The following is an 11587-nucleotide window of genomic DNA, read 5'->3' as shown; positions in this document are numbered from 1 at the left end:
GAGTCAGGCCTAGAGACAGGAGGTCCTAGGTTCAAACCCGGCCTCAGCCACTTCCTAGCTGCGTGACCCTGGGCAAGTCACTTGACCCCCATTGCCCACCTTTACCAATCTTCCATCTATGAGACAATACACCAAAGTACAAGGGTTAAAAAAAAAAAAAAAGAATTTGAATGCAGATCAAAGCTATGATCTTTGCTTTTTTTTCTTTGTGGGTTGATTTTTCTGTCTTAGAATCAGTACTGTGTATTGGTTCCAAGGCAGAAAAGTGGTAAGGGCTAGGCAATGGGGGTCAAGTGCCCAGGGTTACACAGCTGGGAAGTGTCTGAGGCCAGATTTGAACTTAGGACCTCCCATCTCTAGGCCTGGCTCTCAATCTCACTGAGCTACCCAGCTGCCCCCCAAAACCCATTCCTCAGTTTCCTCACCTATCAAACAAGGGCAATAGTCCTTCCCCTCTTCTTCCCTACCCTACCATTACGATAGCATATACTATGAGAGTAAACAAGTGAGTGAGGTGTTTTAGGGCTCCTTGACATAGGTGTTATTAATAGACAAATTTATACATTTCAATTCAATGAATTCAATTCAGTAAACATTTGTTAAGTACCTTCTATGTATAGAACTTTTCTCCCCTCCTTCCAAGTCCACTGTTTTTTTAATTACATTATGATGCTTCCCTTAAAAGTAAAAACAAAACAAAACATCGTGTTTAAGGATGAGGTGATACAAAATTCAGAAAATACCAGGTTCCTGCCCTCACAGAATTTATGGTCAAATGGGGTATGAAAAAATCAGTCCAGGGGTCAGCTACATGGCTTGGTGAATAGAGCCAGGCCTGGAGTGAGGAAGGCCTGGTTTCAAATCTGGCCTCTGATACTTCCTAGCTGTTTGAACCTGGGCAAATCACTTCACTCCCAATTGCCTAGCCCTTGCCCTTTTGGCTTAAGAGTTGATACTAGGACAAAAGGTAAAGGTTTAAAAAAAATTTAATCCAGATAATTGTAGTATAAAATAGTATGTAGTTGGGGGACTGGCCAAAGAGGGACCTTTGAAACAAAGTGACTTAAGAAGTTTGAAAGAGCAGGTCATTACTGACAGAGTGAGTCAGAAAAGTCTTCCTGAAGGAGGTAACATTTGAATTGGCCTCTAGGAGGATGGGCTATTCCAAGTTTAAGGAACAGAATGAATAAGAACATGGAGTTATCCAGTTTATCTGATGGTATTGAGAGAAGTAATATGAGATGGAATTGGAAAGGACCTTTGAGTGCCAGGCATAGAATTGTGAACTTTATTCAGGAGGTAATAGGAAGCCACTACAGATTTCTGAGCAGAAGAGCAGAAGCAAATTTCTCTTATTTTTTTCCCCCCTGAGAAGATGGTCCATGCTCATTGTGGGACACTAATCTGCCATATGTTCAACTTTTGAAGGCATCACCATATTCCTTCTCTGATGGAAAGAGAAAAAAGTCTTACCCTTAGATGAACTTTTTTAGTCCAGTGGCCCAACAGGATCTCTGAAATTAAATTACCCTTCCCATGTCTCTCTTCTGCTTTACAAATGAAAGCAAGTACCAGAGAACTGCCCCTGGGAGAAATTCCCTGGCTCTACCAATAACCCCATACATGATCTCCTTTGATCTTTCCAAGGGTAAAAGGGAATTCTTGGTTATCTTTGAGTTCACACTTGTGAAAAGGAAATCCTTTGTTCTCTTTGCCTAGTTGGAATTAACACTTTGGTTGGCAGTAACTTTGAATTGACCCAATCTTGAAGTAGGTGGGAGAAGCCTAAAAACCACTTAGTGAATTTACACCCTACCTAGTGCTAGTTGAGATGCCAACAAGATACTTGGAGAGTTCCATTCTTTTTTCTAACTCAAACAGTCAGAAACTTGTTCACACCCTCAGAAAGTGTGAACCTTTTTGGTGAGCATTCACACCTCCAGAAGGTGGGAACTAGTTCCCACAAAGACCATCCCCTGGACAGTGCTGGAAGCTGTGATTGGCCCCTTTGAAAAGGGGCAGGGACAGGAAACCACTGTAAAAGCCATGAAGGCAGTCTGGTGGAGGAAGGCTGGTGAAAGCTTCTGGAGAAGGAGACCTTCTGGAGAAGAAGATCTTCTGGAGTAGGAAGTCTTCTGGCTGAGTCTTCTAGCTGAGTCTTCTAGCTTTCCTGGTTTGTGGGGGATTGCTGGATGGGACACTGAGGCCTTGGTGAGACTACTCTCAATATCTTCTTTGAATTCCATGTAGTGAGTTTAAACACTGAATCTTCCTGAACTTCTTTTAATAGATTCTGTGAATGAATTTTTGCTTCATTCACCTCCAGGCCTCTGGCCCTCTGACTCTCAGCTGAGGGTTAATTAGATCTACCTGGATTAATTAGAGGATTGTAGTAAATTACCTACTGGGTTAGATTCTTATTTCCTCTCTCTCTCTTCTTAATTGTAAATAAACTTCCATAAAAGTCAATTTTGACTTGAGATCATTTTTAATTGAGGATTGATAATAGTTCAATTCTCTGGTGACCATCTTTTAATATATTGAACCCCCAAAAAACCCTTTTTCCCCCTTACACAACTGTCCTGTGAGGTAAATCCTCCAGGTATTATTATCCCCATTTTGCAAATGAGAAAAATGAAATTCAGAGGTTAAATGGCTACTGGGTCAAATGCAACCTGTCTGACCTACTGAGGTTTTCAGGGGGAAAAAAATTCTTCTACACTAGAAACTTAGCTAGCATACTTAGAGCAATAATAATAATAACTCTCATTGCTATAGCATTTTTAGGCCTATGAAGTAGTTTTGCCAGAATAGCCCTGTGAGGTCAATAGTGTAAATGTTATCTTCATTTTACAGATAAGAAAATGGAAACTCTTAGGATCTAGCCCCTATTCTGCTCGTGCCCCCTGAGAATTCACCCCAAGGGAAGTCCCAGACTTAGCCATTTCAGACTGAATAATAGACCTTAAGGTACTTAATGGTCCTAGTTGGATGGAACTAGTAGATATAAATCAAATGTTAAATACCCTTTTGTCCTGGTAGTTTCTCCCACTGTGTCAAAATCCTTTCCCTGGTAGCCCAGCCTTTGACTGGGTCTTTCCTTTTTGTATCCTTTATAAAGCTACAGCCTCTCCCTGATAACCATGTCTTGGACTTCTCATTTCCTTGTAGCTATGGTAATGCCAATCAATCATACTTCCCTGTCCTTAGTTCCCCAAATGGTATATAAGTTCCCCAAATTCTGTTGTTCTTTGGAGAATCCTCTAGTGCAGTGATCCTCTCAGAGATACTGTTGCCAGAGTGCCAAAGCTTTTGGCTCTGTGTGGTTTTAGGTACTTGACTTTATGTAGCAGCAGAATAATGAACACTATCTCTTTCCTGATTAAAGGCTTGGTTTTTCTGATGACTTTAGTAGTTCTGAGTTTTTCCCCAAGTTATCCAAGGCTTGTCCAAGGCCACACAGATGGGAGGCAGCAGAGCTGGGATTTGAATCTTTTGTCCCCTGCTTCCCAGTTCACTGTTCTTTTCATTACACCATGCTGCTTTCCTTAAAAGTAAATACTAGTTACATTTGTTTAAATAGTTTTTCATTTACTAAGTACTTTCATCGGAACTACCCTACTAAGTAGATAGTAGACTTATTTACAAAACAGAGATAGTAATGAGGAAATCAAATCCCTAAGAAGCCAAAAGATTTGCCTGTCATCACACAAGAACTTAGTTAGCTACTTGGAATTTCTGGCCTTGTGAACAAATTCTGGGCAATATTTGGATAATCTGACTTGGTGAAAGTAGTTTCATGAAGTTGACAAGAGCCCCTCTTCAATGATGGAAGCCTAGAATGAGCATAGAAATGTGTCCACAGTGACTATATTCAACAGTTCTTGAGAAATTCCATCCACTAAAGACTCATATTCTCATGGACTTGACTAAAATCGACCAATCACAAGGCTTACAGCTAGATACTTTTAGACACATAAAATTGATCAAATTGTGAACTAGACTTCTTTTGTATTTTTGATTTCCTGTCCAGTCTTAAGATTTCATCAGAGCAGGAAGTTCCTGGTAAGGAAATTCTGCCAACGCTGACTGTCAACTCTGGGCTTTTTTTGTTCTAATTTTACCTTTTCCCATCTATATCGCTTGGTATGTCTTTTCATATTTCTCTATGTGCTTCATATTTGCCATTTCTTATGGCACAATAATATTTCAATAAGGAGTGGGGGGAGGGGAGTTGATTGAGGAAATCAACTAAGTCACTCCATCCCATTGTGATGTCCTGATATTTTAACAAGGTGAGAATAAGGATCAGTCAGCAAGTCATAAAGTACACCAGGAGAGTGTTCACAGGGGCAAAGGAAATCTTCTGTAAAATATCAAGCTAGTTAAAGACTAGTTTTTTGACCTATTTGGGTTTCAGAATGAAGTAAAAAAAAAAGTAGAGAGTGTTCTAGCTAAACATTTTGAGGAGCTGGTTGGAAAGGGAGAACATTTCAACATATCTTGATCTCCCCATTCTTCTTTCCCACCCTAGCCATTTTGGCAGGAAGAGGACTTTCCAGACTTTGGAGGTACTTTAAGTACTTCCTATCAGTCAGTGTCCTAGCATTGTCCTCTGGAACAGGAGATACTAGCCATAATGTCTGCATCCAGTGTCAAAGATAGACTGGAGGAGATTCACAGATCATGTGGAAAACACACCATGATCTATACTACTAGGAAGACATTCATTCCTCTACCTCCAAACCCTCAGGGCTCTCCCTAGAGTCCTGAGGGGGATGGATTGGCTGAGCTCCAGGGACCTAAATCATCAGGGAGTTGGATTCTCAGTGCACATATCATACTCTATTATCTTATTACAACAAAATTTATGCAGCCATTGTCCAACTGTTAGATCTTTTATTTACATTTTTCAAATAAGTAGGCTATGACAGTTTTTGCCCAGACATATTTTTCTTTCTTTTAATAAGAATCTCCATTTCCATTTCTAGTGCTTTAAAGCCTGAGTCTTATAAAACCAATCCTATAAGCAGATGATACAAATCTCAAAGAGGATAAATGACTTGTCTGAGGCCATACATCAACTTAGGCCATAGAATGACAGTATCTCAGAATTGGAAGAGACCTTAGAGCTTTCCAGACTCTCAAGACTGATGACCTATGTCACATGGCCTATGGCCTCTTTGTTGATGTTCCATAGTTTCTGTTGTATCCAACTCTTTGTGACCCAATTTGGGGTTTTCATGGTGAGGATACTGGAGTGGTTTGCCATATCCTTCTCCAGCTCATTTTACAGATGAGGAAACTGAGGCAAACAAGGTTAAGTGACTTGCTCAGAGGCACACAGCTAGTTAAGTGTCAGAGGCTGAATTTCTGGCATTCTATCCACTGAGCCACTTAGCTGCCCTTAATAATAGGCATAGCCCCTTAGTAATACTTTTTTAAGTATTGTTCTATCAGTGAGTTCACTGGGTCCAGAGAGAATCATTTTATTTACTCTTAATCTATTGCTATTTTCTTACTCTTTGGTGTGTTTCTCTTCTTTATCGCAGCACTGAAAACAGTTTATCTTCCTGATGCATCAGGTTCAGGAAAGAGCACTGGATTTGCAATTAGGAGACCAAAGTTTGAATTTTTCCCTGCCTACTACTTACTAGCTGTGGAACTCTAGGCAAATACTTGAATCTTAGTTTCTTTTCCTGATAATTGATCTCCAAGTTTCTTTCTAGGTCTAAAATGAGAAGGCAGGTCTGTCTACCTCCCTGAGTAATCAAGAGAAACTAATCTATGGCTGAAGTATTTTTGGACTATAGATAATTCACAAGGGGGGGCCTGAAAAATTGGATTCGTGAGGAAGATGTGATCCACAGGACCTGGGAATGCTGTTCCTTCCTGGTTGATGATTCAGGTAAGGTTAATTCTGGCTACACTATGACTTTGTATAAGTCTTGTTCATTCTCTTTGCCTTAAGTGTATCTCCAAGAATGATATGAGAACTTTCTGCAGTATAGGCCAAGCATACCTAAGGGATCTGTTGTTCTTTGGAGAACAGGAACAATATGGAGTAGGAAGATGGGCAGAAGATCTGCAGGTAGAAGGAATCCTAGCTCTGCTACTTTTAAACTTTGGGTTCTTGAACAAGTCATTTCTTTTCTGTTGGGCCTCAATTTTGTCTTCTATGAAATGGGGATAATAATTGCACCTACTGCCCATGGAGTGTTGTAAAGATAAAATGAGAATATATTTGTAAAGCAGTTAGCACAATGTTTGGCATATAGTAAGTACCATATAAATACTAGTTGTTGTTGTTGTTGTTATTTATGAGGACATTAGATTTGATAATCTCTGACAGTTCCTGTAGTTCTAAATCCCAGAGCTAGATTTCTGGGCTGGGATTTGGAACTTTTTCTCTAGACAGTTTCCAGTCGGCCTAAAATCAGATGCCTTCTTAGTCCTAATAGCTTTATTTTGTTTTTGCCATTTGATAAGGGGTTTCCACATTTCTCAGGATTCTGAAGTTCTCCTCTTACATGGTTAGTAGGCTGAGCCAGGTTGCTCAGATCCAACATATTGTCACTTCTGAGAAAAAAAGAGATAAGGTCTCCAGGTCTGAGAAGGGCCATGGCAGGTTCTATCTTCTCTTGAAGACAGGGCTTATGGGATCATTGGAAATGTCATCACCTTTTGAGGGAGGGAAATGTATGTGGGAAGTTCTTGAATTTCTAGGATCATAGGAAGGAACCTGAGAGATATCTAGTGAAGATCCCTTATTTTATGATTAAGAAACTTGAAGGTCAGAACTAAATGGCTAGCCTAGGGGGCATATAGGTAGTGGTAGAGTGAGGGTTTAAACTCGGGTTCTTTGATTCAAATCCAGCACTCTGTCTACCAGCAGAGATGGGGAGTATAGCTGAAAGGAATCCAAAGTAGACTAAGTATAGTCATTATGATGGAGAATGGGGAAATACTCTTTACTAGGATTGGCCAGTGGGAAAGATGAAAGGAAGGAAGGAGCAAAGGGGGGTGGGGAAGGAAGAGCATTTATTAAAACACCATATCTGGGCCCTGAGCTAAGTTCTAGAAATACAAACATAAACAGAGAGATAGTCTCTGCTTTCAATGAGCTTTCATTCTAACAAGAAGAAACAACATGTATAAGGAAACTGAAAAACAGGGTTTCTCAGGTTGAGGGGTTCGATGGAGGTGACAATGACAGATGTCTGTTCCAAAAAACTGAGGCTATTTCTTGTTGAGGGGTTTTTTGGTGTGGGAGCAAAATAAGCTTTAAGAAGGGTCTTGAGTCAGATTTTTTTTTTTTTTTTTGAGAGAGACATGAGCTGGGTATCTTCCAAGGATTTCCCTGAGTTGGGGGGGGGGGGGACAAGCTAGAGAGATTTTTTTTAGAGAGCAAATTGGTCCCAGATGCATTTTAGGGGCCAAAGTTCAATTGCTATTCCACTTTTATTGTGGATACTCATCCAAGAAACCTCTCTTGTATTTTGGACCTAACCTTTCATGTAGGAGGCTGCCTCTGCCCTAGATACACTCCTCCCTCCTACCCTATCCCTTTGGCTAGAAACTTCCTCACTCTATATAGAAGTAGGAGTGGCAGGAGCTTGGCATAATCTGAGTGGACTAAGTCTGAAGGGAAAGCTCTTGTAAATTCCCTTTTTTTCTCTTGGCAAATAGAAAGAATCTTTACAAGAAGGCAAACAGGCCCGGAGTCAGGAAGATCAGAGTTCAGATCCAGCCTTAGATACTTACTAGCTGTGTGACCCTGGGCAAATAATTTAGCTTCTGTTTGCCTCAGTTTCCTCATCTTTAAAACAGGGACAATGTTGTTGTCGGTATTAAATTATATCAGTATCAAATTTGTAAAGCTTGGCATAGTATCTGACACATAGTAAGTGATATATAAATGTAAGCTATTATTATTAGTAGTAATATCAATAGAATTAATTATTAGATTACTATATTATCTTATAACAATAAAATTACTTCTATAATAATATAAGGGTAGAGTGATGATAATATTATCTTGCTTAAAGATAATCACATATAAAGTTCTGGTAACCTTCCTGATTATATCCTTGACTGCCCACACCTGCCCCTGGGTGTCTAATGTTTAGGCCTTATACTTTTATTTGTGTGAATCAAATATAGACCAGTTGATTCTAATTCAACCCAATGCCATTTATCAAACATTTATTAAGTATCTCCTATGAACTAGGCAGTGTGCTAGTCAGTGGGTACACAAAGATAAATTTGAAAATGATTTCTGCTGGAATTAAGGGCACTAATATAATTTTATGTGTGTGTATATATGTGTATATATATGCACTCACTCATGTATATAAACACATGTGCATGTATTTGTATAATGCTTTATATACCATATATACATTACATATGTGTGTACATATACACATACCATATATATACACTCATATGTGCCATATATGTGTGTGTGTTTGTGTGAACATGCCTTAACTTCCTTCTTTTCAATTATCCTCTGGATGCCTCAGTTTCTTCATCTGTAAAATGGGGATAGCACCTTTCTCATAAGGTGGTTGTAGTTACCAGTCTGGATTGTCATCACCATAATATTAGGCAAATCAGAAGAGACCCACTTATAGAGCTTGAGATTTTGCTCTGTCATCTTGCTAATTGCTAAGACCCTCTTAGCCTTCACTCAGGATCTTTGGTCATTGAGAGAGAGCATTGACCCAATTTATTGATTCGTGCTAGCCTAACTAATAAATTGATCATGTTTGGGGACCTTTGTCTCTCACCTTAATTTTCAAACTTAACAATATCTATAGAAAAAAGATTTTTACAAAATCCTATAAACACTTTGTGTTTAAAACTTTAAAAATCATAGCAATAAGCGGATCATTCCTTAATATGATAGATAGGCCTCTCTAAAAATCAGTTATCAGAAGGGGCTACCTTGACCTCAATGACCTCATGGTTGGAGCAAATCTTATGATATCCCTGGAAACTTACTTCACCTGAAGCTGATTGATCTCATCAGATGCTAATCACATCTAGAACCTTTGATCTGATTAGACCTTAATCACATCTAGAACCCCAGAACTACAAGTATTACTTGATCCTCTCCCTTATTGCCCCTCCCAAGCACTCCTTCCCTTTCGGGATATGGAAATCTTGCCAATTCCCATGCCTCTCTAGCACTCCTGCACTCTGGTGTTGTGTGGTTACCCTGAATTGCAATTCCTTGGCTCTGATTAAAGACCCTTGTGTCCTCAGTTTTCATAAGCGACAGTAATGGAAATCTCAAGTGTCTCAGAGTTATCCTTAAGTAGTAGTTATCTTCTAGAGACCCTTACCTATTAAGTTCAATTGGAATAGTATCCCTGGAGGAGGTGCTACATTGCTTTCTGACCTAAGCAAGTTGATTGTATTATACAACAATGTTAATAATAATAATAATAATAATAATAATAATAATAATAATAGCTAACAATTATATAGTGCTTACTATGTGCCAGGTATTGTGCTAAGTACTTTCCAATTGTCTCATTCAATCCTCACAACAATGCTGGGAGGTAGGTGCTATTATCATTTCCATTTTTTACAGCTGAAGAAACTGAGGCAAACAGAAGTTAACTGACTTGCTGAGGGCCACACAGCTAGTGTTTGAGGCTGATTTTGAACTTGGGTTTTCCTGCTCCAGGCCTAGCTCTTTCCACTGTGTCACCTAGCAGCCTCAAGATGGCTTGGGGATTATTTTGTATATATAAAGTAAAGGTCACCAGATGCCTCCTGAATTTCATAGTAGAGGACCCACTGAGTCCTTATCCCAAGCTGTATTTCTTGGCATTCAAAGACTGCTACTGAAAAAATTTTAAGACTCTGTCCTTGACACCTAATTCTGAGTAAGGGTAGTCAGCAATTCATTGCTCTGTGTTCTGAAAAACACTAAGCTGGAAGCCTAGTGATAATGGATTTCATTCAGCATGTGTTACCAGCTAAGGACAACCATTGCAAATGCAAGTGTCCTTTGCCATAGTCCCCATGGGTCAGAAGCCACCATGGTCCTTAGTGGGTTGAAGGTGATCTCTCCTATGAAGTCAGTAGATCTGCTGCCACAAGAGAGCATGGCATCTCTCCCAAGGGGAATCTTTAGTGCAGAATAGTGGGTTCTACAGAATTGTAACCTGGTGGGTTTGGTGGAAAGTCTTACCAAGTCAAGCTTGCTTCCCTAAGGGAACATAAGTATCAGTAAACTTCTTCTTTCCTTTCCCGCAACGGTCTGCAACCTTTTTGGCCCTGAGAGCCATAAACGCCTGCAGAAGGAGGAGGATGGAGGTGGAAGGCCCTGGAATGGGGGGGGGGGTGGAGGGCCCCCTGGGGCACATCCTGGGGCTCTGCCCGACTGGGCGGTTGGGAGGTGGAGCCAGATATGGCTCCAGAGCCATACATTGCCGACCCCTGCCCTACAGGAAGAGAAAGAGCATCTGACCCTTTAGGTGCTAGAAACACTATTTATTCTGAGCTATCCACAGTTCAGATTTGGAAGAGAACAATTGGTCTGAGGAAACTTTCTTTCCCACAGAAGATAGGGAGATCGAATGCTTAGATCCAAAGAGTGAAGGGACTAGAGCAGTGATGGTGAACCTATGGCACAGGTGCCAAAGATGGTACACAGAGCACTCTTTGTGGGCATGCAGCCTCTACCCAACCTCCTATCCCCCAATCTTTATTAGAAAGGCAGAGGGCCTTGGGTGGAACTGCTCCCCTTCCCCTTCCCTGCCCCTCTTCCCAGCCGTCCAATGGGAGTGCACAGGGGGTAAGGTGGGCGGCTCATAGGCAACAGAGCTGGAGGGGAGCTGAGCGCTGGGGCTACTCCCCTCCCTCTCTCTACTCTCTACACTCGCTAAGGACATTCCTCACTTCATCCACCTGTCTGTCCAGCCCAGCAGCCCAATGTTCCTCCCCTGTGTAGGGTAAAAGGGAAGGGACAGGGTGTGCTTAGCACTATGGCTCCCAAAGGTTTGCCATCATTGGACTAGAAGTTGTGGTGAGGTCAAAGTAGAGGGTTTGGAGTTGCCAGGAGAGTGATGCACCCAGGACCAATGGAGGTGGAAAGATTGCCACTTTTGGAGATTGGCAGCTTCAACCCCTGGCAGAAAAGAAGGCCAGTTTTTGATGAAAGAAATAGTTTTCAGGCTAGGATTTGTGAGTTACCTTTCAAGTATGAGACCAGTCTTCCCATGACCTTTTTGTGTGTTTGAGGGAGAAGATACCTCAGGCTTTTCGGGAAAATGGCTATACCAATGTTCTTTTTTATTTCTTTTAATTTTTATTAATCTTTACCTTCTAACTTAGAATCAATACTGTATGCTGGTTCCAAGGCAGAAGGGAAGTAAGGGCTAGACAACAGGGGTTATGAGAGTTGCCCACAGTCACACAGCAAGGAAGTGTCTGAAAGCAGATTTGAACCCAAGTCCACAGGACCACACACACACACATCTTTCTAAATAACTATACTAAAAACTAATTGATTAATTATACCTTGTTGGTGGATTAATCCAGACCTTAAAGTGATCCTCCCCTCCATCCC

The sequence above is a fragment of the Gracilinanus agilis genome, chromosome 1 (genome assembly GCF_016433145.1).
Source record: "Gracilinanus agilis isolate LMUSP501 chromosome 1, AgileGrace, whole genome shotgun sequence".
Lineage (NCBI taxonomy): Eukaryota > Metazoa > Chordata > Mammalia > Didelphimorphia > Didelphidae > Gracilinanus > Gracilinanus agilis.
Note: the sequence above shows the minus strand (reverse complement) of the source record.